The sequence below is a fragment of the Mustela nigripes genome, chromosome 5 (genome assembly GCF_022355385.1).
Source record: "Mustela nigripes isolate SB6536 chromosome 5, MUSNIG.SB6536, whole genome shotgun sequence".
Lineage (NCBI taxonomy): Eukaryota > Metazoa > Chordata > Mammalia > Carnivora > Mustelidae > Mustela > Mustela nigripes.
Genome location: NC_081561.1, coordinates 136,343,354 through 136,365,043, shown reverse-complemented (window position 1 = coordinate 136,365,043; position 21,690 = coordinate 136,343,354). Strand labels below are relative to the sequence as shown.

Sequence of the window (21,690 nt, the reverse complement as noted above, 5' to 3'; positions counted from 1 at the left end):
AGAAGAATGGAATTCCATCCAACTGCATTTTTGTTAAGAATCCTTGTTCTGATAGTCCAGTTCTGCTTACTTAACAATAAAAATATTGTACCACCCAGGAAAGCAAACATACAGCCTGTGCTGAGTGTAATACTATATGATGTGTAAAAAAGCATTTGAGTTCATCTGACTAGTATAATTAGAGTAAAATATGAATGCATTGTAGAGGCTTCAAATTGTATGACACTTACAGGGGGGTGTCCTGGATCCTCAGAAATATTATAAGTTTTTACGGAAATTAAAAAAAAAATTCCTTAGATGTATGTAGCCAGGACTTTCAGTGTTAGTCTGACAGTCTCATCTTCCCTCTCCACTTAACCCCCAAAGACTTTCCTAATATCCAAAGAAAGTATTTTAGACTGGTTCTCCTGCTGTTGTGCCAACACCTAGTACAATAGCTGGCAAAAGGCAGCTAAATAAGTATTTCCTAAATGAATAAATGTTGCAGAATTGACGTGGCTCATGAAAGCCTTTGGGATGACATTTATTAAAAGGAGTGCTCGTGCTCATTGCTAAGTACACTAGTGTAAGATCATAAAGATTCTGTTCATGGTCCAACATCATTGAAGAAAGCAATTTTTAGAATCATCACTTTGTGAATATGCTTACTTTAATATAACATTTATATTCTTGATTTGTTTACAAATTATAAAGGTACTAAATGTTTATTTTAGAACCTCTAGAGCCCATAAAAATATATGAAATGGAAAATTTTAAATTGCATGGGCAGACATGGATATGATAAATAGAAACTTTAGGTCAAGCTGACCTTAGCTTATGTCCTCGCTTTTCCATGAAAGAGCTTTCTCTGCGTGGTCAATTTACTTACCTGTTCTGTGTCTCGGTTTCTTCCACAAGGATAAAGACCCACCTCCTAAGATGTTTATAAGCATAACTGTAAGGCAGTGTATATAAGGTGCTGAACATGTGCTTGGCCTAGGCTAAGAACTTAGAATTATTTCAATGCCTAAGGAATTGCTATTGAAGTTACACATAACGCATACTATTTTTTAAAGAATTAGAATTATATTGTAGAATTTCATACTTGCTTTTTAAAAAAATAGCATTACTTTCTTGGTGTGTCCCAAAAAATTAAAACTGATATTTAATGCCAGTTTTGGTAGGTTTAATACAATTAGTGATTGGAAAATAATTCAATGTATGGATGTCTTAATTTACGTAGCCATTGTTTTATTTTTAGATTTTTATGTTATTCCCCATATTTTACTATTGTAACTGATGTACATTCTTATGCCTGGCTTTTGTCTGTATATCTGTTTAGCATGTGTGTGTGTGTGTGTGTGTGTGTGTGTGAGTGTGTAGGTTTGATGCTTGGCCAGAACCCCTGGTTCTCACCAACATAAGATCATCTTTTGAAAAATCTTCGCTAATTTGATAGACGAAAATGGTATTTTTCAAACTTTTATTTCTTTTGTTACTAAAAATGGTAATAACTTTTTTGACATGTACTTTTTTTTTTCCTTTTCCTCTTTAAGGAAGGATTATTCAAGTCTTTTGCCTATTTTTTTCTATTGGTATTCTGGTGTATTTTTCTTATTTATTTAAGGGCTAACGTGAATTTTTAAAAATGGCAGGAGCAAACAAAGAAAGGAAATGCTTAGTGACAGAGAGGACATGTGGCAGAGACTTCAGAGATCCTTGTGGCTCAACCAGACTCCAACTCAGCTGGAGAGAAGCAAACAGCAAAGTCTGGAGATGGATCAGCCACAGGATTAGGGCTGCTGTGCTGTCCAGAACATAGTGCCACCTCCTACTGTACCTGGGCTTTCCAAAGTGTCCAGTTCCTTCCAGAAGCCCAGGGTCACTTAATAGTTAGGGTCTGCTGTTTTTTTCTTTTGACACTGTGCACACATACAGTTACACCTTTCTATATGATCAGTTCCTGGGTTTTCATGGATGATTTCTGTCATTGCCAGTGCTGTAGGAGAATCTTTGGGTTTTCCTGAGATTTAAAAGGAAATATAGGAGTAGCTGGAGGACCTGCAGGGCATTCATTGCAGTTTCTCATCCGAATGCAATCAGTGAAGTTGAATTATAAAACCGTATCAGATTGGAATTGTGTCTTATCTGAAATTTTCAGCTGGATGTAAAATTAAATGGTAAAAATCTAATCTCTTAATGAATTCTATATCTATAGTGTTTCATGGGATTCAGCATTCTTATAAGCGCCTAGCTTTAACTTTTTAAATTCTATAACTTTTGACAAATTTGGTTTCAAAAGTTTGAATACTTAGCTGAAAAAAATTCTGCAGAGTCTCTTAGATAAGAAACTACCCAGAAAGGGTAAATTGTTATATGACTGCTGGTTCTGATTTATCAAATATAGTAAAACCTCAGTAATTCAGCATCAGTGAATTTGGAATTTATAATGAACAGGAGGCCCCAATAGGAAAAGCAGTAAGTTGTAGTGGAACAGGAAATCTTGTTTCAAAGAGAATCGGACTTGAATTCTTGCTCTACTCTTTACTAGATATGTGGGCTTTTTCTTTATATAAATGTTTCATACTTGAAATTCTGGCTTAAGTAATAAATATCTAAAAGCTCTTTGAATTTCATAAACTTTGTGCTTGAGATTGTTTTAAATCTGTGTCAAAAATATAATTTTATTATAGACAATGAGTGTGGTTCGCAAAGCAAATATTTACTTCCTTGTATTAGGTCACAGGCTTTTCATGTACTGCTGATTGTCTATTGAAATACAAAGGTTATAATTCAAGAGCTATGACATTACAATAAAACAGACACAACCCAAGGGAAATTATGACATAAATGAAATGAGCAGGTAAGTGTTTATTTCATTTCTTCAATTATCTCAGGTCTTCCCAATGGTATAGTGAGTTAAATCCAGTGGAAATTCTTTGTTAAAGTTGACAACACCATCTCTATTTACTTCTAGTCTCAGTGAAAGGCAGGGGCTCATTTTAGTGTATTATGAAAGGCTATCTAATCTAGCGATTTTCTGAGTCAGTTTTAGTTCTAGGAAGACAAACCCATGTCTCTACCCGATTTCTCTCACCTCTTCTACTTACTTATTCAGGCTTCAGCTAATCAAAATCAACAAATATTTGAAAGTCCACTATGTAAAAAGTGGCAATCTGTGTGATTTAATTAGAAAATGTGAAAAAAAAAGCATGTGGAAAATCACCCTTGAGAGAAAGGCGCTTTTTTAGGAGGACAAAAAAAATAAATCAATAAATCCTTTTAAAAATATGTTAAAATAAAAGGAAAGTTGGACCATCAATTTACATCTGATATATAAGGCTGAAGTATCTGGAGAACTTAATTAAATAAATATTGTGGAAAAGTAAAATTCAGATTTTCCACTTTTTCATGACAAAATATGTAAAGAAATCATTAACTATTGTTTTGAGCAAGTAAGTAAATGGAAATCTTGGGTAGCTGAGAAAAATGGGTGATGAGACATTTCTCTGTGGATTGTGGATATTTCTACATAATTTTTCACAAAATAAATATTTTGGCTCTGTGGGAAAAGATAATTGTACGGTAGCATCGGAAATCATGTACTTTGCTTCTTAGCCTAAAAGGCCTCCACCTAAAAAAAAAAAAAAAAGGAAGAAAGAAAGACACATTTTTAAAGCAAGGAATGTAATTCCATAGAATGAGCCCAGATTTGGGATTCAAATAACCAGAGATTTAGCCTTAACCTTGTTGAGACTTGGTATCATCATCTATAGAACTGAAGACTTGATAGTGTATACCTCAAAAATATACAAGGATTAAATGAAATTATGTCTGCAAAAATGCTTCAAATACTGACAGTCATTATGCAAGTGTTAGACACTTTATTAGGGTCAAGTAATTTAAATTAATCCAAGAAACATCATGTAGATGGTAGGTGCTTGAAGGGATTTTAATTTCTTGCCAGTATTTGTCTTCAATAGTGGTCTTTATTAATGTTGAAGTTATTTTCTGTGTGTTTGCTATCGTATCCTTTCCTGACTAGTTTGTGGAACCCACCAGTGAACCAAATATCCATTTACTCATAAACACTCCTGAGCACCTACTGCTTGTCAGACTCTCTGATAAGATTTTTGAATGCAAGAATTAAGTCAACATGGCCCCTTTGTGCAAGGACTTCACATTTAAATTCTTCAGTGTATTGTTTTGTTTCCATCTAGTGAGCACTGATCATCTGTTTATAAATCGTAACTAAATACCAGGGGAATGTCATGAGTAAGGATCTCTTTCGGATTTAGCAGTCTTCGGCAGATTGACCACAAAGTGTAGACTTCACTCCCCCAAATGAGAGCAGCCAAGCGGAGACTCAGATAAGGGGAAGGGACAGCAGGAAGGGGCTCCCCCTGGCAGATGACTTCACCACCCACCTCCACAGGCCCACAACAAAAGACTGGAGGCTTCCTGTTCTTTGGGAATCCATCCCAGCTCCCATGTCTCTCCTTAAAGTAAAGAAAATGCCTGTACACATCTGTACTGTGCCCTTTCCCCCACCCCTCACTTAAAAATGATCCTGGATGATCATTACAATGTAATTTAAGGTACATTAAAGTGTTGGGGGAGGAGTGAGCAATGGGAATCCGAGACAGGGATAGCTCCCACTTTCCTTAGGATTCACATTTCCTGTGTCACAAAAATATAAAATTTCATCCTGATTCTATCATAGTTCCTTCTTTGTTAGTACTTTTTTGTAATGTAGTATATTGACCAGAAATCCAGAATGCCCTTTTCAGATTTAAAAAAATAAAATTACATTTGATTTTGGAGAAAGAAAACCGTCTTGAGTACCTACTTGTTGAAATCATTAGGCTATTCTAGATGTATCCTGATCTAGGAAGATTTGAGACCATTTATAAAATCGGGGTAAAGACTTCAAATCCTCCCTAGAAAAATGCGAATGGATAGTTAATTTACCTACATGTAGTAATGAAAGACATTGACATTTTGAATGAAGTAACTTGAAGGTGAGCTACACCCTCATGTCAGCCACTAAATTTAACTTGCTTGTCATTAAGCCTTTAACTGGGCTGTTAATAAGTAACCATAGGTGATAATCTGAGATTTGAACTTATTTTTTTCTCAGTTTATTTCTACTCAGCACTACCAGACCATCCAGCATTTTCCTATGCCCTGTGAGTTTAGTACAATCAAGACTTACATGTGGGGCGCCTGGGTGGCTCAGTGGTTTAAGCCTCTGCCTTCGGCTCAGGTCATGATCTCAGGATCCTGGGATCGAGTCCTACATCGGGCTCTCTGCTCAGAGGGGAGCCTGCTTCCTTTCTCTCTCTCTGCCTGCCTCTCTGCCTACTTGTGATCCCTCTCTCTCTGTCAAATAAATACATTAAAAAAAAAAAAAAAAAAGACTTACATGAAAACAACGGAGAAAGCAGTATCTTTTATGGGGGCACTAAGGCATAGACGTACTATAAAGCAATATAGTGACCTAGATAACTTACTTATGACTAACTGAATGCTGTAATTGGAGTATTAAAAACTCTAAATTAGAGTATTAAATATTCCATTGTGAATTGCAGTCTTCACCTACTGTGTGGGTGAAACTTGACGTTTGACCTTTTATCTCTTTGTATTATTATTAGTATGATTGGTAATATAAGTATTATTTCTAAATAGATAAATTGAAAAGGAAGGAGTAGCAATTCTTTTTGTATCTTTAACGTTTTACAGAAAATAGGTGTTTGTTATTTTATATAATTTTTAGAGTAGTTACGTAATTTTTGCCTGAAAATTAAAACATATCAAGACCTCAAATATTAAATCTATCAGGAAAAGAAAAGAAAACAAAACAACCCAGCTGTTTTATTCTCTTCTGGTAGTCAGGAATAAACGGACTTGATTTTCATATCTCTGTTAGTTCACGAGTAAATAGTATTGGCCATTTTGATTCAAGCTCTCAGAGTCCGTATTTCCCTAGTTTGCTCATGTCCAGTCTTCAGTTTTTGCTGTTGAAGAAGTATTTTCGACTAAATTATCTATAGTAAGATAATGCCTGTGCTTCATGACCCACCCATATTTATATAATATGGGTGGAATTATATAATATATATAGATATATAATATATAATTATATATAATATTATATAATATTTGGTGGAAGGATATATTTATGTATCATGTTTAATGCTAAAAACCAAAAGATAGAGAATCCTTATTCACTGGTATTGTCTTCAAAGTTTAATATTTTGAACAGGTAATTTTATGGGTCAATGCCTGAGAGTATGGGTGCATTTCCCCTTTTTGTTCATTGGTTGATAGTGAGAAACAGACCTGCCCCTGTGTAATCGTAGCCAAAGATGCATGCATTAGCGTACAAGAAGAAAAACCAATGAGATAAGAAGGAAAGTAAGTAAAAGGAAGACAGGGTCAGCAAACAAGACCATTAGCTAAAAACTCATTATATCTTCAAGTACAATATCATTCAATACATTATTATATAATTCTGCTATATTATGTAACCACTTCCAATTTCATGAATTCATGTGACCTAATCTTAAGAAGGTGATTTTTTTTCATTAATTCCGTAATTTCATTGACTGAACATCTGAGTAATGCAAGTGGTGTTTTATGATGTAGAATTTCATTAAAGAAATGTTAATTCCAGGAAGCAAAAAATGGGAAGCACTTTTCTTGACCTGGCATAAGTTAAGTTGAATAGTTAAAAATACTTATAGGTAATACCAAAATTTACTCACATCTATTAAAAATCTGCTCCAAATTTTTCTTTTTAAATATAACTACTCCAAAGTCCATCTTACATAAAATCACTGTTATTTTCATGATATAAAGAGACCTTTACTTTTTTTTGAGACCTTTACATTTTGACTTAAAATACCAGCAATGAATAAATGCATATGCTAAGATTTGTTTATTGAGCAGTGGGCAGTGCAGTGGCTTGGCGGTGAAACTGTTTATTAAGATTTTGGTTGGGGTGTGGGGAGTGACAAGTGTGCTCGGAGAAGATTATGTGCTCATTGTCATTGAGCTTGTTTTTAAGAAAATGTGCATTTATGGCTTAGTAGGATCTCTGAACAGAGTTACTCAGTGATGCTGCTGGTTACAACCAGAATCAGCTTTGGCATTTGGTGTGCTGACCTCTGACCCATAGCCCTGGGAGTTCTAGCCTGGTGGATTTCAGGGAAGAAGAAAGAGTTCATGTGCTGGAGGTAGAGCCCACAACCCAAAACATGAAATCAGAGGCAGGCAGAAATAAGAGAGAGAGAGAAATAACAGAGAGAGTGATCTTTTGGTGCATCTATAAATACTTTCTGATTTTCCAAGGATTTACATTAGACTGCCAAGTTTTCTTCAGGTTTAGCTTGTCATCAGTTTCACCTTTTTTGTTTCCTGGCTCCTTACTTGTAATTAATGCAACTAATTAGAGCCCTACTCTAGCTGGGAATAGTAAAATTAAATAAGCCAAAGCTAAGACGTAAGGGCCTAGAGACCCGCTGAAGAAAGAAATACGTATGTAGCTTGCTATCGCTCTTCTGTTCTAAGAGGGACACAAAGTGCTGTGAAAAGTCAGGCACTTTTAATTAATTTTTGATGGCCAAACCCAGGATCCGGCAAAAGTCTCATAGAGGTTGTGACATTTTTCTCAAGTTATTGAAAGGTAGATTTTTGACAGGCAAACAGGCAAACAAAGGCCTTCTCGGCTCAAAGACAATGTAAATAAAGGTGCAGAACCAGGAGCATTCGAAAAATGCTTTGTGGCACAGCTTCCCAGAAGCGTATAGTACATGCAGGGAGTCACAAGATGCTAAGGCCCGAAAGGAGGCAGGCTCTGGTGGGCGATGAGATCCGGGTGAGGAGCCAGCCAGGCACAGCGCGCCCGCCCGTAGCACCATGCAAGGAGCGAGTGCAGCCGTAGGACCTGTTTTCATCAGGCCTGTCCACGGTGGGGAGCTGGAGGGAAGCAGGAACAGGATTTTAGCTGTCCAGGTGAGAGAAGCGGAGCCCCCCGACTGGGAAACGGAGAAGGGGCTCAACCCACGGTCGCGGGCAATGACATTGTGGGACCACGTTCAACTCCCAGCCTAAGGACTTGGTCACCAGTGAGATGTAGAAGATGGGAAAGGCACCTCAGAGCCGAGCTGGAGGGTCTGAGCCTGTGTCTGGGTAATTCAGACCCCCCCGAGATGTGAAAACAACATGTTGAAGAAGCTGGGGAGGATGTAAGCTGAGTTTACTTCGAGAAATAATCTCACGTTCGCATCAGAGTTAAAAACCTTGCTGATGGCGTCGGAAGCAACAGGTCCGCCCTTGGGCTGTGTCCACAGAGGCACACGGTGTCTAGAGTGAAGCTGGGGACAGATCTGTTCTGCATATTCAAACCACAGCTGGACTGTTGTTATTTTGAATTTCTTTCCTCCCGAACAAGGTGGTTGAAGGTTTGCAATACACGTGGTAAAACTAACAGAATCCAGTAGCTCATGGAAGAAGTGATTGGAGGACTTTCTCCTTTCTGAACCTGGGATAGAGTGGTTCCTCTTAGAGAATACGTGTATTTCACCGTTTGGAGACGAGTCATGTGAATAATTAGATCAATTAAAAATTGCCCCAGTGATAGAAGGGGAATAATATAACCACCTGGCAGACTTGTAAAGACATAATTTGTGAAGAGGCCCTGGCACACGTTGGCATTCAGTGCATCTTAGCTCTTAATGTTACTCTTAAGAACAGCATTGGGGGCGCCCGGGTGGCTCAGTTGATTAAGCGTCTGACTTGATTTCAGCTCAGGTCGTGATCTCAGGAGCTGAGATTGAGGCCTGCTTTGGGCTCCCTGCTCAGAGAGGCGTCTGCTTGAGATTCTGTCCCTCTGCCCCCCTCCTGTGCTCAAATAAATAAAGCTTTTTTTTTTTTTTTTTTTAAATAGCATTAGAGGGGCACCTAGGTAGCTCAGTGGGTTAAAGCCTCTGCCTTTGGCTCAGGTCATGATCCCAGGGTCCTGGGATCAAGCCCTGCATAGGGCTCTCTGCTCAGCAGGGAGCCTGCTTCCTCCTCTCTCTCTCTGCCTGCCTCTCTGCCTGCTTGTGGTCTCTGTCTGTCAGATAAATAAATAAAATCTTGGGGAAAAAATAACATTAGAACCGGGAGGCATGTGTCATAGAGATGGATTTTGCCATCCTATTGGAAAGAACTTTTTTAACAGTCAAAACCGGCTACTTAGATGGGCTGCTTTGAAAGGCAGTTTGCTATTGAATGCGTGGTGGACACGCACTTGGCAAAGACGTTATACAGAGGAGATTTAAGGATTGGGCGGGTCAGAGAACTGCAGGACTTCATTCTGACTCAGGTTCAAATGTTCCAGGGGATTTGGAACGTGAACTCGGGAGAGACGCCGCGGCTGGAAGTACAGTTCAAAAATCCTTTACTTAAAAGTGACCGTAGTAGGTGATCGCCAAGAACAGCAGTGTAGAGAGCGGTGAGAGCTGGGAGTAGAATCCTAAAGTCTGCCTGCATTGAAGGGGCCAGAGGGGAAAGAAGGAAACTGAAACACACACGCGTGCACACTCGCACACTCACACGTAAGATGGTCAGGATGAAAAAAATAACATGTGAAAAGGAGAGCAAAGACACTGTAGTTGGCCATGAAACCAGGGAAGTGGAGTTGATTTTAACCAACTTGATTTGTATTTATAGTAGTCTTCCCAAAAGGTGTGGAAAAGGGAGACAGGTTGATGAAGGAGGAGCAGCTGAGTTATGTCATGGGGCCGAGAGGGTAAGACTGGGACCGAGGTAGCACGTGGGACTTTGCATGGAGGAAGTTGTTTGTGACTGTGCGGAAGGCACTTGTGATTAATGATTTATCCATCATCTATTTCCAAAAGGTCTGAGGCGGCTTAAATAAAAGCACTTTCACACAGGGCAACGAAAGCGAAACAAAATAGAGATAAGGGGCCGCAAAGAGAAATAAATGTGGGAGAAGGTAGACATCCCATAAAACATGGACAGGCTATTGTAACGGGAGCACTAGGTTTTACCTCTGGGGTTCCAGCAGCCAAAATGAAAGGTTTGCAGGACAGGTTACCTATAACTCATTGCTTAATGAAAGAAAAACAGTTTTCCAGAAGTTTTATCTCCTGGCGTTAAATTCCATGAAGAGTATATCCCATTGACTCTTTTTTTTTTTTTTTAAGATTTTATTTATTTACTTGACAAAGAGAGAGAGAGAGAGAGAAAAAGCAGGAAAGCACAGCAGGGGGGATCAGCAGGCAGAGGGAGAAGCAGGCTCCCCGCTGAGCAGGGAGCCCAGATGCAGGGCTCAATCCCAGGACCCTGGGATCATGACCTGAGCTGAAGGCAGTTGCTTAACCAACTGAGTCACCCAGGCACCCGACATTGATTCTTAAGGAAGGAAAAGTGACATATTAGACAATGAGATCAACGATGTTTCCGCTTGAAGATGCAGATTTGATTTGAATTGCTGTTTCTTTTTTAAACCCTTGAAGGTCAAGTATGTGGCATTAAGTCTGTGAAAGACTAGCTGGGCATCAGAAGACTCCTGAGTCTGAAAAATCAGCATTTGGGACCGCATTAAAGAGGAGGTCATCCGAGAAGGGAGAAAGCAGAGTAGTTCAGGGTACAGGAACATGAGGGAGGAAAGGCTCTAAGTGCCTTACAGCCTCCCTGCTCTCCACATTTGCTACTTCCTCTGCCTAAGAAACTCCCCCCTGATCCTTCTCATCATTCAGATTTCAGTTCAAATGTCACTTCTTCCAAGAGACCCTTTCTGGACTCTCTGCCTCGTGTTGTTCCTAACAGCAATCTGCTTTGTCAAATTCATAGCGTTTACTGCTCTCTTAAATTCTGATCAGTCTCCTTCGTCCCGTAGGGCAGAATGTACACTAGCACAAGGAGCAATGCCAAGGGCAGAATAGGTGTGCAGTGCGTGAAAGGGATGGGTGCTTTGTGGATGGGGAACAGCTCAGCTCGCCTCGATGCCGTCGCTAAACGGAGGTAGTGCTGGAACAGTAAGTTCTCCCTAAAGCGGTAGCTGAGAAGAGAATACGGATTGTAATAATGACATAGTTGTACTGGGAATTTTAAGGACCCGGACGTTTAAAAGAAGAGCACAGATGCTCGCTACATTTTCCTTTCTACTCACAAGCAGCCTTGGCACTAATAGGAATGGGAAGTTCATGAATAGTCGTTGATCATGTTTCTAAGGGGCAGAGTCTAGGAAAAGCACAAAGGACCCTACATGGTGGCAAATTCCCTTTCTCTCTCCTTCATTAAGATTATTTAATATCACCCATTTACATTTTGAAGAGTATCTTTCAAAAGTATCTTATGCTGTTTAAGCATAAATAATTTAGCAGGACTCTTTGTAAGACTGATTAGCTATGAGGTACATTTTCTTTTAGGATCCCTCCTGACAGCGAACAATAAAACCCCTACAGAGTTTAATGTGTGTGTGAGCACATGTGGGTAAGGAGTGCATGGTGTGTGTGGCAGAAAAGAATGCATCAAAACTGGGGCGCCAGGGTGGCTCATTGGGTTAAACCTCTGCCTTCCGCTCAGGTCATGATCTCAGGGTGCTGGGATTGAGCCCTGCATGGGGCTCTCTGCTCAGCAGGGAGCCTGCTTCCCCCTCTCTCTCTGCCTGCCTACTTGTGATGTGTCAAATAAATAAATAATCTTTTTAAAAAAAAAAAAAAAAGGAATGCATCAAAATTGCCTAAAATGTAAATCAAGTCACTGACATACAAAGAGAAAAGCAGAGGTGCCAGATGAGGGAAGACCCTTAGTAATGAAGGACTAGGAAGCCGTTGAGAGACTGGACCCAGAATGGGAACCCAGCAGCAGAGATGAACTTTTTGAAAGAATTAAGGAGAGGACTTGACTGGAGAAGGGTAACAGCAGCCTCAGGTGGGGAGTAGAGTCGAGGAGGACCTTTTTTAAACATTTATTTTGGGTGTAGAGAGGACAAAATTTTTTGGCAGTGAGAAGCAAAATTTATCAATGGAGAAGTTTTGGGGAAAATGCCATAGATTTATCCGGAGAACTCATTTTATTCATTCTTGAAAATTTTAAAATGTTTCTGTATCAAAATAAAAACAAATATATAATATTACTCATTCATTCATTCAAGGTCAGTCCTGGTACTTGGAAGAAATTTTGATTATTTAGCCCTATTTTGAGCTTTGCCTCCGGACTCCGGGGTAAAGTGAGCAGTTCCAAGGGAGTGGAATTTCCCCAAGGTTGTGGGCAGGCGAGGGATTTAGAACCATGGAGCATAATAAACTCAAAAGGCACCTTGAAACCATCTGAGTCCACGGAAATAATGGGTTCTTTTTCCCCTCCTCTCCTCATCACTAATATTTTAACTCATAGCCAGAAGAAAGATTCCTGGGACAACTATTACAAATTGGGTTTTCCCTAATGGCTTTACTGGAGGCCTCCAAAATGACAAGACGCATTTGCAGCTTCGAAGACAGAATAAATTCTCATTCTAGTTTTCCTTGCATGCTGAATGAGAAGCTTTAATCATAATATTAACTGTATTACTTAGTCAATTTTTTGATGAAGTGTTTGGTTGTTAAAACAAAGTAAACAGACTTTCCTAATTATAATTTGTTAAATCATTCCACATAGGGATGTCCGACCTAATGTTGCCTGTGTTTAATGAGCATAAGTAAATTACCATAGAGTCAACTGAGTAAGAATACAAGTTTAAAAAATGGAAATTAGCGTTAAAAAGAAAAGCAGTCACCTCACAGACTCACTGGGAAGGCAGTCTTTTGAATGCAAAGTGAAGTAAGGACCATTTTCATACGTGTTCATTCTTCTATTTGAAGACAGAACGGTGACCTGTCATTCAAACATAGGGGAATAAACAGGAAACTGAAGCTCGGATAATAACAATGAAAGGAAGAAATCAGTGTTTAACTGCAAATCTTGCAAGCTACGAAGCAGAAGTTATATTCATAATCTGTGATATTTTGTTGTTTCTAACACTGCACTGCATTTGGCTTTTATAGGAATAATCTGAGAATGAAGAATAAGTGATATGGGGGAAAAGTTGTAAGTAAAATGGATTGTGATTGATCGAGAGACAGAATTTCTGTGCATCACTCATGCAGTAAAGTTTCTCTTTTAACAAATATGCAGGGTCCTGGGATGAGCCCCGCATCGGGCTCCTGGCTCAGCGGGAAGCCTGCTTCTCCCTCTCCCACTCCCCCTACTTGTGTTCCCTCTCTCCATGTGTCTCTCTTTGTCAAATAAATAAATAAATTTTTAAAAAGTACTTATTGAGCATTTACTATGTTCCAGGCACTGTTCTGAGAGATTCAGATTTATTAGAGAACAAAATGCACAAAAATGCCTGCCTCCTTGAGCCATACTGTTAGATCTTTGATTTTTTTTTAGTAGATTCCTAGAGGGAATCATTTGTAAAACGCTTGGGATCCTTATAAAGCAGGACTATAAAAAAAATGTATATTCTTTATATATACGTTCTTTCACTCCTATACTAGGTGGGCAAGTAAGTGATGCTGAGTAGGCATGTACCAAAGACATGGTAGCTGTATCAGATTGGAATGTAATGGGAATTTTCTAGACCTTAATTCTTTTTTTAGAATTATTTATTTATTTGACAGAGAGAGAGAGAAAGGTAGCGAGAGAGGGAATCCAAGAGGGTACATAAGGGAAGTGGAAGGGGGAGAAGCTGGCTCCCCATTGAGCAGGACCCTGGGATCATGGCCTGAGCCAAAGGCAGAGACTTATTGACTGAGCCCCCCAGGCTCCTCTAGACCTTAATTATTTTAAAAATTGGCATGACCTGTATCCGTTCATTTCAAACCAATATGTTGAACTACTACTAATGTATTAATTGCAAGTCAGAAAATACTGGAACGCGAGGTCAGAGGAAGGAGACTGCATTCCCCTACCTTCTTTCATTCAAAGAAATATAAAGTTTTGGACACAAGGGGGAGAAGTGAGCTCATTTTTCTTAGGCTACAAATCTGACTTCCCTCCAGGATTTTCCCAGGAAGGAGCTTCCTGTTTTATCTTCATCCCTTAGCTGTTTCTTGCATTTGGCTGCCAAACTTGCTTAATAGTGTTCTGTGCTCTGAGGTACATTTCAGAGAATTTAGAGCATAATTAACTGAAGTAGAAGAATTCCGAGGTATATCAGAAAATACAGATCACATTTAACAGAGGTAGAAAACCGAAAGGAATAAGTTCCTGAAATGCGTATTTAGACGGTAAGATAGGAATGTGGTTTTATTGTGTCTCAGCTCTGGAAAAATTATGTATGGAAGTTGTGTAATGTGCAGAGCCAGCATGGGAGTGAAATGAATAAAAATGAATAAAGCTATAAAAGAGAAGAAGCAGAGGCAGCTTAAAAGTTACAAGGAAGGATATGGTGCTCCCCACTCCCCCCACTCCTTTGGACAGATGATTAGCAAATTGCCTTGTAACTGACATGTACTCATGTACACGAGTTTCCAATTATATTACAGGAGAAGCAATATTTCCTGGAAGAGCTGGTTTGGGGCAATCCGAGTGCCCCTTTTACCTGTGATTTGTCTCAGTTCGTAATGGCACATACAGAATCACAGGATGGCTTTGTTTTCAAGGATGGCACTGAAGCAAGAAATGACGAGTTATCAAGAGCTGTTAGGGATTTGATTGTTGCCAAGGGGAAATGAAGGAGAGACATCTGAATGTGTTCCTGGAAAAATAAGTAAGGGTAGCTATGCTTTGGTTGCTACTTTATTTGTGTTTCAATAATGGACTTAAGAACACATTACGAGTATTCTGCTACCACTTGCAGTAATTTAAGGCTAAACAGAGCAAGTGATATTTTTACAGCTGGGACTTTAACGTGTTTTTTTTTTTCAAGTGATGTGTTGCTCAGGTGGAATTAAAATTTTATTATCCCCATGCGTATTGATAGAAAAGATAGTATAGACTTTAAGAGGCTTATTATGTAATTGTTGTATACAAATAGCATGAAAAATTCATCATGGAATTTATTTAGTTTAACTTTCAAGATCAATTAAAGGCTTCATGGAGAGATGAGATCAGCTCAAGTGAAGTGTTACATGTGTTTTTGACACTTCAGACATAACTATTATATTAGGTATTGGGAAAAAACATGGCACCTGGGGCTAGGCTTACTGAACTGCTGAAATGTCTGTTTAATCTTGACGGATTCAGGAGGGTCAAGTTCTCACTCTAGCTGCAAAGAGGTCCAGTGAGCTCATGAATCTTAGCAGGACAAAGAATTGTGATACTCAGATAGCATCACCATCAGTCTCACCAGGACATTTCTGGTGGCTTCCATTCATCATTTAGGATTGCTGATCCATAGTGGACCACGATGCCTCACTCAGCAGTGAATCCTCTCCCCGAGAAGGAAGATTCTGAAAGCAGACTCCATGTCAGTTGAGGACCAGCCTCTTCCTCCCTTTTCTTCTACCACTCTTCTTACCTGCAAAGACCAATCTTCCTGACCTGCAGAAAATGGTTTCTCTGCTGCTGCTTCCAAGCCTTTGCTCAGACTTTTTTCTGTCTGGAATGCTATACATGTTTGCCTTCACTTTTCTAAATCCTGACCATCTTTTAAGGTCTAAGCAAAAGTCCTAAGACCTTCATGAATTCCTGTTTGGCCGCCTCAGAGAGACCTGTCCCTCCACTGAAACTGCCTGCATCGCACAATGACACTTGCATTCTTGTCTTCTCCATGCGCAAACCCTTCTCCTTCCCACGTTCTTATGAGAGGTTGGCATCTATGCAGTCACTCATGCTGGAACACCAGGAGTTGACCTTGAGCTTCCTCTCACTCACATCCGGCTCCTAACTAATCGATCCCTAACCTAGGCTTTAATTTACCTCTCAAGTACTTCTTACCTCTGTCCCATTTCTCCATTTCTGTTCTCCCCAGTCACCATCATCATCTTGCCCGGACCACTGCAGTAGCCTCCTGCCCATGTTATCACATTGTTCCACCTGTTCGGCCCACTGGTGCCAGCATGACCAACATGTGACGTCTGTTGCTACTTTACACTCAGAAAACGTGCCATACCTCCCCATCACCTACAGATGAAATCCAAATGCTCTGCAGGGCCCTCTCCGTGATTCCTCCCTGCCTAATTTTCTCCAGTTGCTGTTACTTTTCAGGTACCTTATGCCCCAGTCACACTGAATGAATGAATGGGTAGACGGATGGATGAATGAATGAATGAATCCTTAAGAAAATAAGCCATGCTGGTATAAGCCGCCTTGTTTTTCCTCATGCCATTGCCTCTGGATGAAAGGTTTTAACCTGCCTTTATCCACTTAGAAAACCTCACCTTCCATATTACTTTCAATAAAACCATCTCTCGCTATTCCTAGCCCAATTCCATGCTTGCTCTTTCACAAGTGAACACTCAGTACAGACTTTTGTGAACCCACCGCTAAGTGATAAGCTGATCAAAAGTGGGGACTGATTTGTGTTGGGGTTGGGGTGGCGGAGGTGAGGAGAACTTTTTTTTTTTAATGCCCAGCATAGATAATAGGTGTCTAATAAATATCTATTTATTAGCTATCCATACAGCTGAAATCCTGCCTCTCAGCATTCTCTGGAATAGGCAGTGCTTTATTTATAACATAAGGTAGAGACAGAGTGCCCTCTGCTTGCCAAGTAACCTGAGATTGAGTTGGACTGATGGAGTCGGATACCTCAGACAGATTCACTGAGGTTGACCAGATTTCAAATTCCTTGAGGCTCTTCTGCCTAAGGTTAATCATTTGCTCTGAGTAGAACCCCAAGTCCTTAAAATGCCCTACAGTATGCCCACGACCTCCACTCTACCTTCTCTCCTCCATACCCTTCGGAAGTCATCACCTCCACCCTCCCCTTGCTACTCTGCCCCAGCCACACAGCCTCTTAGCTGTTCGTGCAGTGGGCCAGAACATGCCTCACTCAAACCCTTTGTTCCTCCTGCCTGGAATGGTCTTCCCACAGATATCCACGTGGCTCACTCCCTTATCTCCTTTCTCTTTGTTCGGATGTCACCTTTTCTGGGACTCCTTCCTTGACCACTGTTTAAAATTGCAGGCTCCCCCAACCTTACTACCCTCCACCTTGCTTCTCTTTGTAGCACCTAGAAGTCCTATGTGATTTTTATGTCTTTTATTCATTTCTGTATTCCAGGTCCTAAAACAGAGCCTAGCTCAAAGTAGCCATTCAATAGATATTTGCTGAATAAATCAATACATCCATCTGACGTAGGCAACAACTCTTCTTGGATATTTCTCTTTGAATAATCTTTATGTCCATGAACTAATTTCAGGTCCGGCCGTTGGTTAATGTCTGATCTTAGTCAAACATGTTCTGGCTTAAGAGTCATTTATCTTAGGTTTCACTCTTGGCTCTGCCACTTACTAATTCTATGACCTTGAGCGAGTCATTGCATCTTTCTGGGTCTGGTTGTTCTCATTGATAAAACAGGGCTAAGGATACCTAGTGAATTACCTAGTGAGTTAGTATGACAAATACTTCAACAAGCAAACATGCTGGTTGGTAACTATTTTTATTTATTATCTGTGCGAGGAACCAGAGAGAAAACATGGCATAATGAATAGTCAAATGAATGTGAATTTGATGTCTGTCTCCACCGCTTATTAGCTATGTGATTCTGAGAAACTTTACCTCCTTTCCTTGAAAAAAGATATTTTATCTCAGAATTGCTTAAAATACCAAAATAAGCAATATACCATGTTTCAACAATTCTATATACAGGTGGGTTTTTTTTTTTCATATTTTAACATTTTCAGAACTCAGTTTGTACTTTTACTTTACAATCAGTGATGTCTTAGGTTCAGTGAAATGTGGCATCTGCTTCAAAACTTATATGTTAAACAGGATGGTAATTATAGTTTAGACTCTCTCAGGTCACTCTGACAATTGTAAAATATTTATCTCTCTTCCCTTATTGGGAAAAATTGGCTTTCAGTGAATAATGACAAAGAAGTGAATCTTACCTTATCATGTTTAATAGCCATTATTTTGCAGGTCTCTTGAAAATGTGTTTTTTTTTTTTTCTGATTTTACCCAAAAGAAAACAAAACATATATTTATCTAACTTATGAACCAGAAGGTACTTTGCTCAGCTTAGTTCCTGGTAATAAGAAGAGGGCTCTTTGTTTTTCTAGGTTCCTCTCCCTATATCTTCACCTCGAGTTTGGTTTACATTTTCTCCTCCCTTTGGTTTGGTCATTGAGAACAAGAATAGAAGAATATCCTGGCAACCTCAGCAACCGTACTTTAACATAATACGGTTGCTAGGAGAAGAGGGTAGTAGCCGCACTTGAGAAGACACGTGATTCTGCTGGCCTGGAGGAGCCAATGGGCTGTGGCAGAAACCACCAGCCAGAGCAGCCCTTCTCCACCATGCCTTCTGTAAGGCATGGAAATAGAACTCTCCTGCTGTGCCCTGGTCAGCGGGTGGTAATATTTTATGGCCTATTTTAAATAAAATATAAACACAAAGGAAATAAAAATGTGATTACTACTAATGATATCATCATAAAGAAATGGCATATTTCAGCCCATTAGTCCTAAAACCCTCTTCTGTTACACTGAAACTACTAATGCATTGTTAAAATCGACAGTAGGCCATTACTCAAATTTTGTATCCTCTTGTATGTTTTGTGGTTTGTCGTATAGTGCCCTGGTTTTTAGTTAACAGAATTGGAGAACAGTAACTGGCCAGGACTATGTGTGTGACTGCAAGAAATTCGACACTCATTAGCCATGCTCTTTGCTCACTGGACTATAACCATTCTGAGATGGATATATATTTCCATAATGATTTGCAGAGAGAGAGCTCATTGCACAGTTCATTTTATTCATTCGACAATTATGGCTGAGATTCTACCAAGTGCCAGCCGCGGAGTATCAGGGCCACAGCCAAAAATAAATATTTTAAGATAGCATGCATAAAGCAAGACCCATGCACAATGAAAGTAGAATGCCTAATGTTTGCATTGCACTGTTCCTTTAGTTGAGGAGGGCACCAAAATGTTTTGGGCTTAGCCCTTATTAGCATTTGAAAGGAAGCAATACTCAGACACATAAACATTTTTGGATCCGTCTACATAGGGCAGCCCTCAGTTGGCAACTGTGATTAGGATCCTTCCCATGCTCACGGGGCCTCAGGGAACCCTGAATGATCACCGCTGCCTGTTGGATTATTTTACAGCTGTAGGAGTTAGATAGGCCTGCAAAAGCCAAGGAATGATCCCCTGATAATTTTAAGAAAACTCAAATATCATCTGATTCCTACCACTTTTCATTATCTGCTTGATGGGCCTTGGACAAAGTCTGACTCCAGGATACACCTATTACATTCCGTCGCTATGTTTCTTAGACTAAGGAACGTGTGATTCCTTTCCTCCGATTGCAAGGCCTGTATCGTTCAGCTACCCTCCGTTTTCCTTTCTCTGAAGAACCAATTAACCAGAGAGCCATGGAAGATATTCTTCGAACTCGTGAGCCTGTGGCAACTAATGCTTTGATTCTTTTTTCCCTTTGATCTAAAACATTAAAAAACGAGAACGTTGGCTTCCATTTGGGTATGCTTCAAGCCAAAATAAAAATGGATATAGGTTACAGAGCAATGAGGATATGACTTCAGTATAGAACTTAGAAACAGGTATTTTTTTTTTCCTTTCAGAAAGACTGAAGATTTATATCCCAGAAAAAGTTCTAATACAAATTATAAATACTAAATTTATCTACTTCTCCGTCCCCAGTCACATTTTTGGGAATGTAACAACTCTAGAACTAGTCTTCCCGTATGTTCGCATATGTTTGTGTATATACACCCGTATTATGATTTTACTTAACTTGAAAGATGCGTTTTACCAGTGTGCGTTTTACCAGTTTGATCCCTCAGGAAAAAAAATCAGAGACAAAGTATGGCTCTAGCAGGCTATGTTTCCTCTCCTCTCTCCGGGTGTCCCATGTCTATCTCCCATCCTGGACATCCATGGGGTCCCATCCTCTGGTGTCTCCTGGTAGGACTTATGGAAGGAGCCAGGTGATAAGGCTTATTACGTCCCTTAACAGAAGGCTGTGAAGAAGCAAAAATGCCTTCGAAGTACCAAGACAGGTCACTGAGTCTGATGGAATGCCTGGCAATGAGTCTGGTGTGTTGCTGGTAGGTAGCACTTCATACTCATCTAACATAGTCACCTGGGGTCAACTCTGTGGCCACTCCTTCCAGCCTTCGTGTTCCTTTGATGAAGAGATTCTGCTGTAGGTAGAAAAGATGTCTGCCATCACTTTCAAATCAATAGCATATCATATGGCCACTAATAGATTATGCAGCAGGAGAGTGGATGTGAACCTTGAAGTCTATCAGACTAGGTTCAAATCTTAATTCCAGTGCTTAGAGCATAGGCCGTTGCTTAAATTAATTAAAACTGGACTTTTCACTTGTAAAGTGGAGAGTATTTACTCATCAGAGTTATAAAGAATAAATTGGGCAAATTAAAACAGCTAGCAATCATGTCTAGAATCTCTTAGTACCTAAACGTCTGTTCCCAGAGTTCAGCAATCCTTTGGCCACGCAGAGACCTAAACTCCGTTAATGAACTGGCCTTCGTCCCCTTGATGTCCTCTGACTCCTGGATGCTAAAACTTTGGTAAATGTTTGTCTCTGGATTGCTATTGTCTAAGCGCTGCTGGGCACATAATAGTTGTTCAATAAATGCTGGATTAAAAGAAGAAGAAATGCATGTAATGAATGTTTGTCTTTTTTCCTTGCTTTTGCTCCTAAGACATACTTGACCATTTTCTCATGCAGTCACAATACATATTTTATCAAGAGTTACACATAATAGCTGACTAGTTCACTGCTTTTCCATTATTTGTCAAGGAACAAATAAGTCAAAGTGCCCATTAAGCTATTGCATTTCATTCTTAAGTTACAGTCCAACAAGACCCTGAATTGAAAGAACCACAAAACAAACAGGTTCTGCTATCACCAATGTTATTGTTAGAGGAAGAGGCCCTGTGACAAAGAAAGGCCGTCTCTACCTTTAGCCATGTTTTTCAGATGCTTCCTACCATCTTCCTAAAATCCTTCAAAAATATCCATTTATCTGAAATAAACATGAAAGTCAGAGATTTTCAGGTTCCAAGGAAACATTCAACCTAAAGATATGAAGGCCGGTGCCGTGACCCTTTTGTCCATCAAATTTGACAGCTCAAATTTTGAATTAGGACACTTTCCCTCTAGACACACAAAATACCCTATATTTCAGAGGTTAATGGGAGCTATTATTTACGTGGCCATGGCCACCATGGCCATAGAGCTATAACAGAATCATCTGTGAGCTGAAAGAGACTTGAGATTGTCATCTAGTTCCTCCTGTTAGGGGAAACGCAGGGGAAACCCAGTGAGATGAGGTGGCTGACTTCCTGTGATCAGGAAGTGAACCCAGCTCGACACCCACGATCTCTGTTTTGCAGCCGCTCTTGCTTACTGAGTGTTTAAGTGCAGAGCAAACACTTTGCTAGGCATGTTCACATGCATCACAAAATCCTCCCACTAAGGTAGTGCCATTTCTCTCATTTCCTTCTTTCTTTCTTTCTTTCTTTCTTTCTTTCTTTCTTTCTTTCTTTCTTTCTTT

At 39.7% G+C, this 21,690-nt stretch overlaps 1 protein-coding gene across 2 annotated transcripts in view; it reads left to right on the top strand.

Annotated features, from left to right (window-relative positions):
* The window catches only part of RGS17 (regulator of G protein signaling 17), a 93,153-nt gene that overhangs the window by 2,884 nt on the left and 68,579 nt on the right, over nucleotides 1-21,690 (top strand). The gene's annotated exons all lie outside the window — the stretch shown is intronic.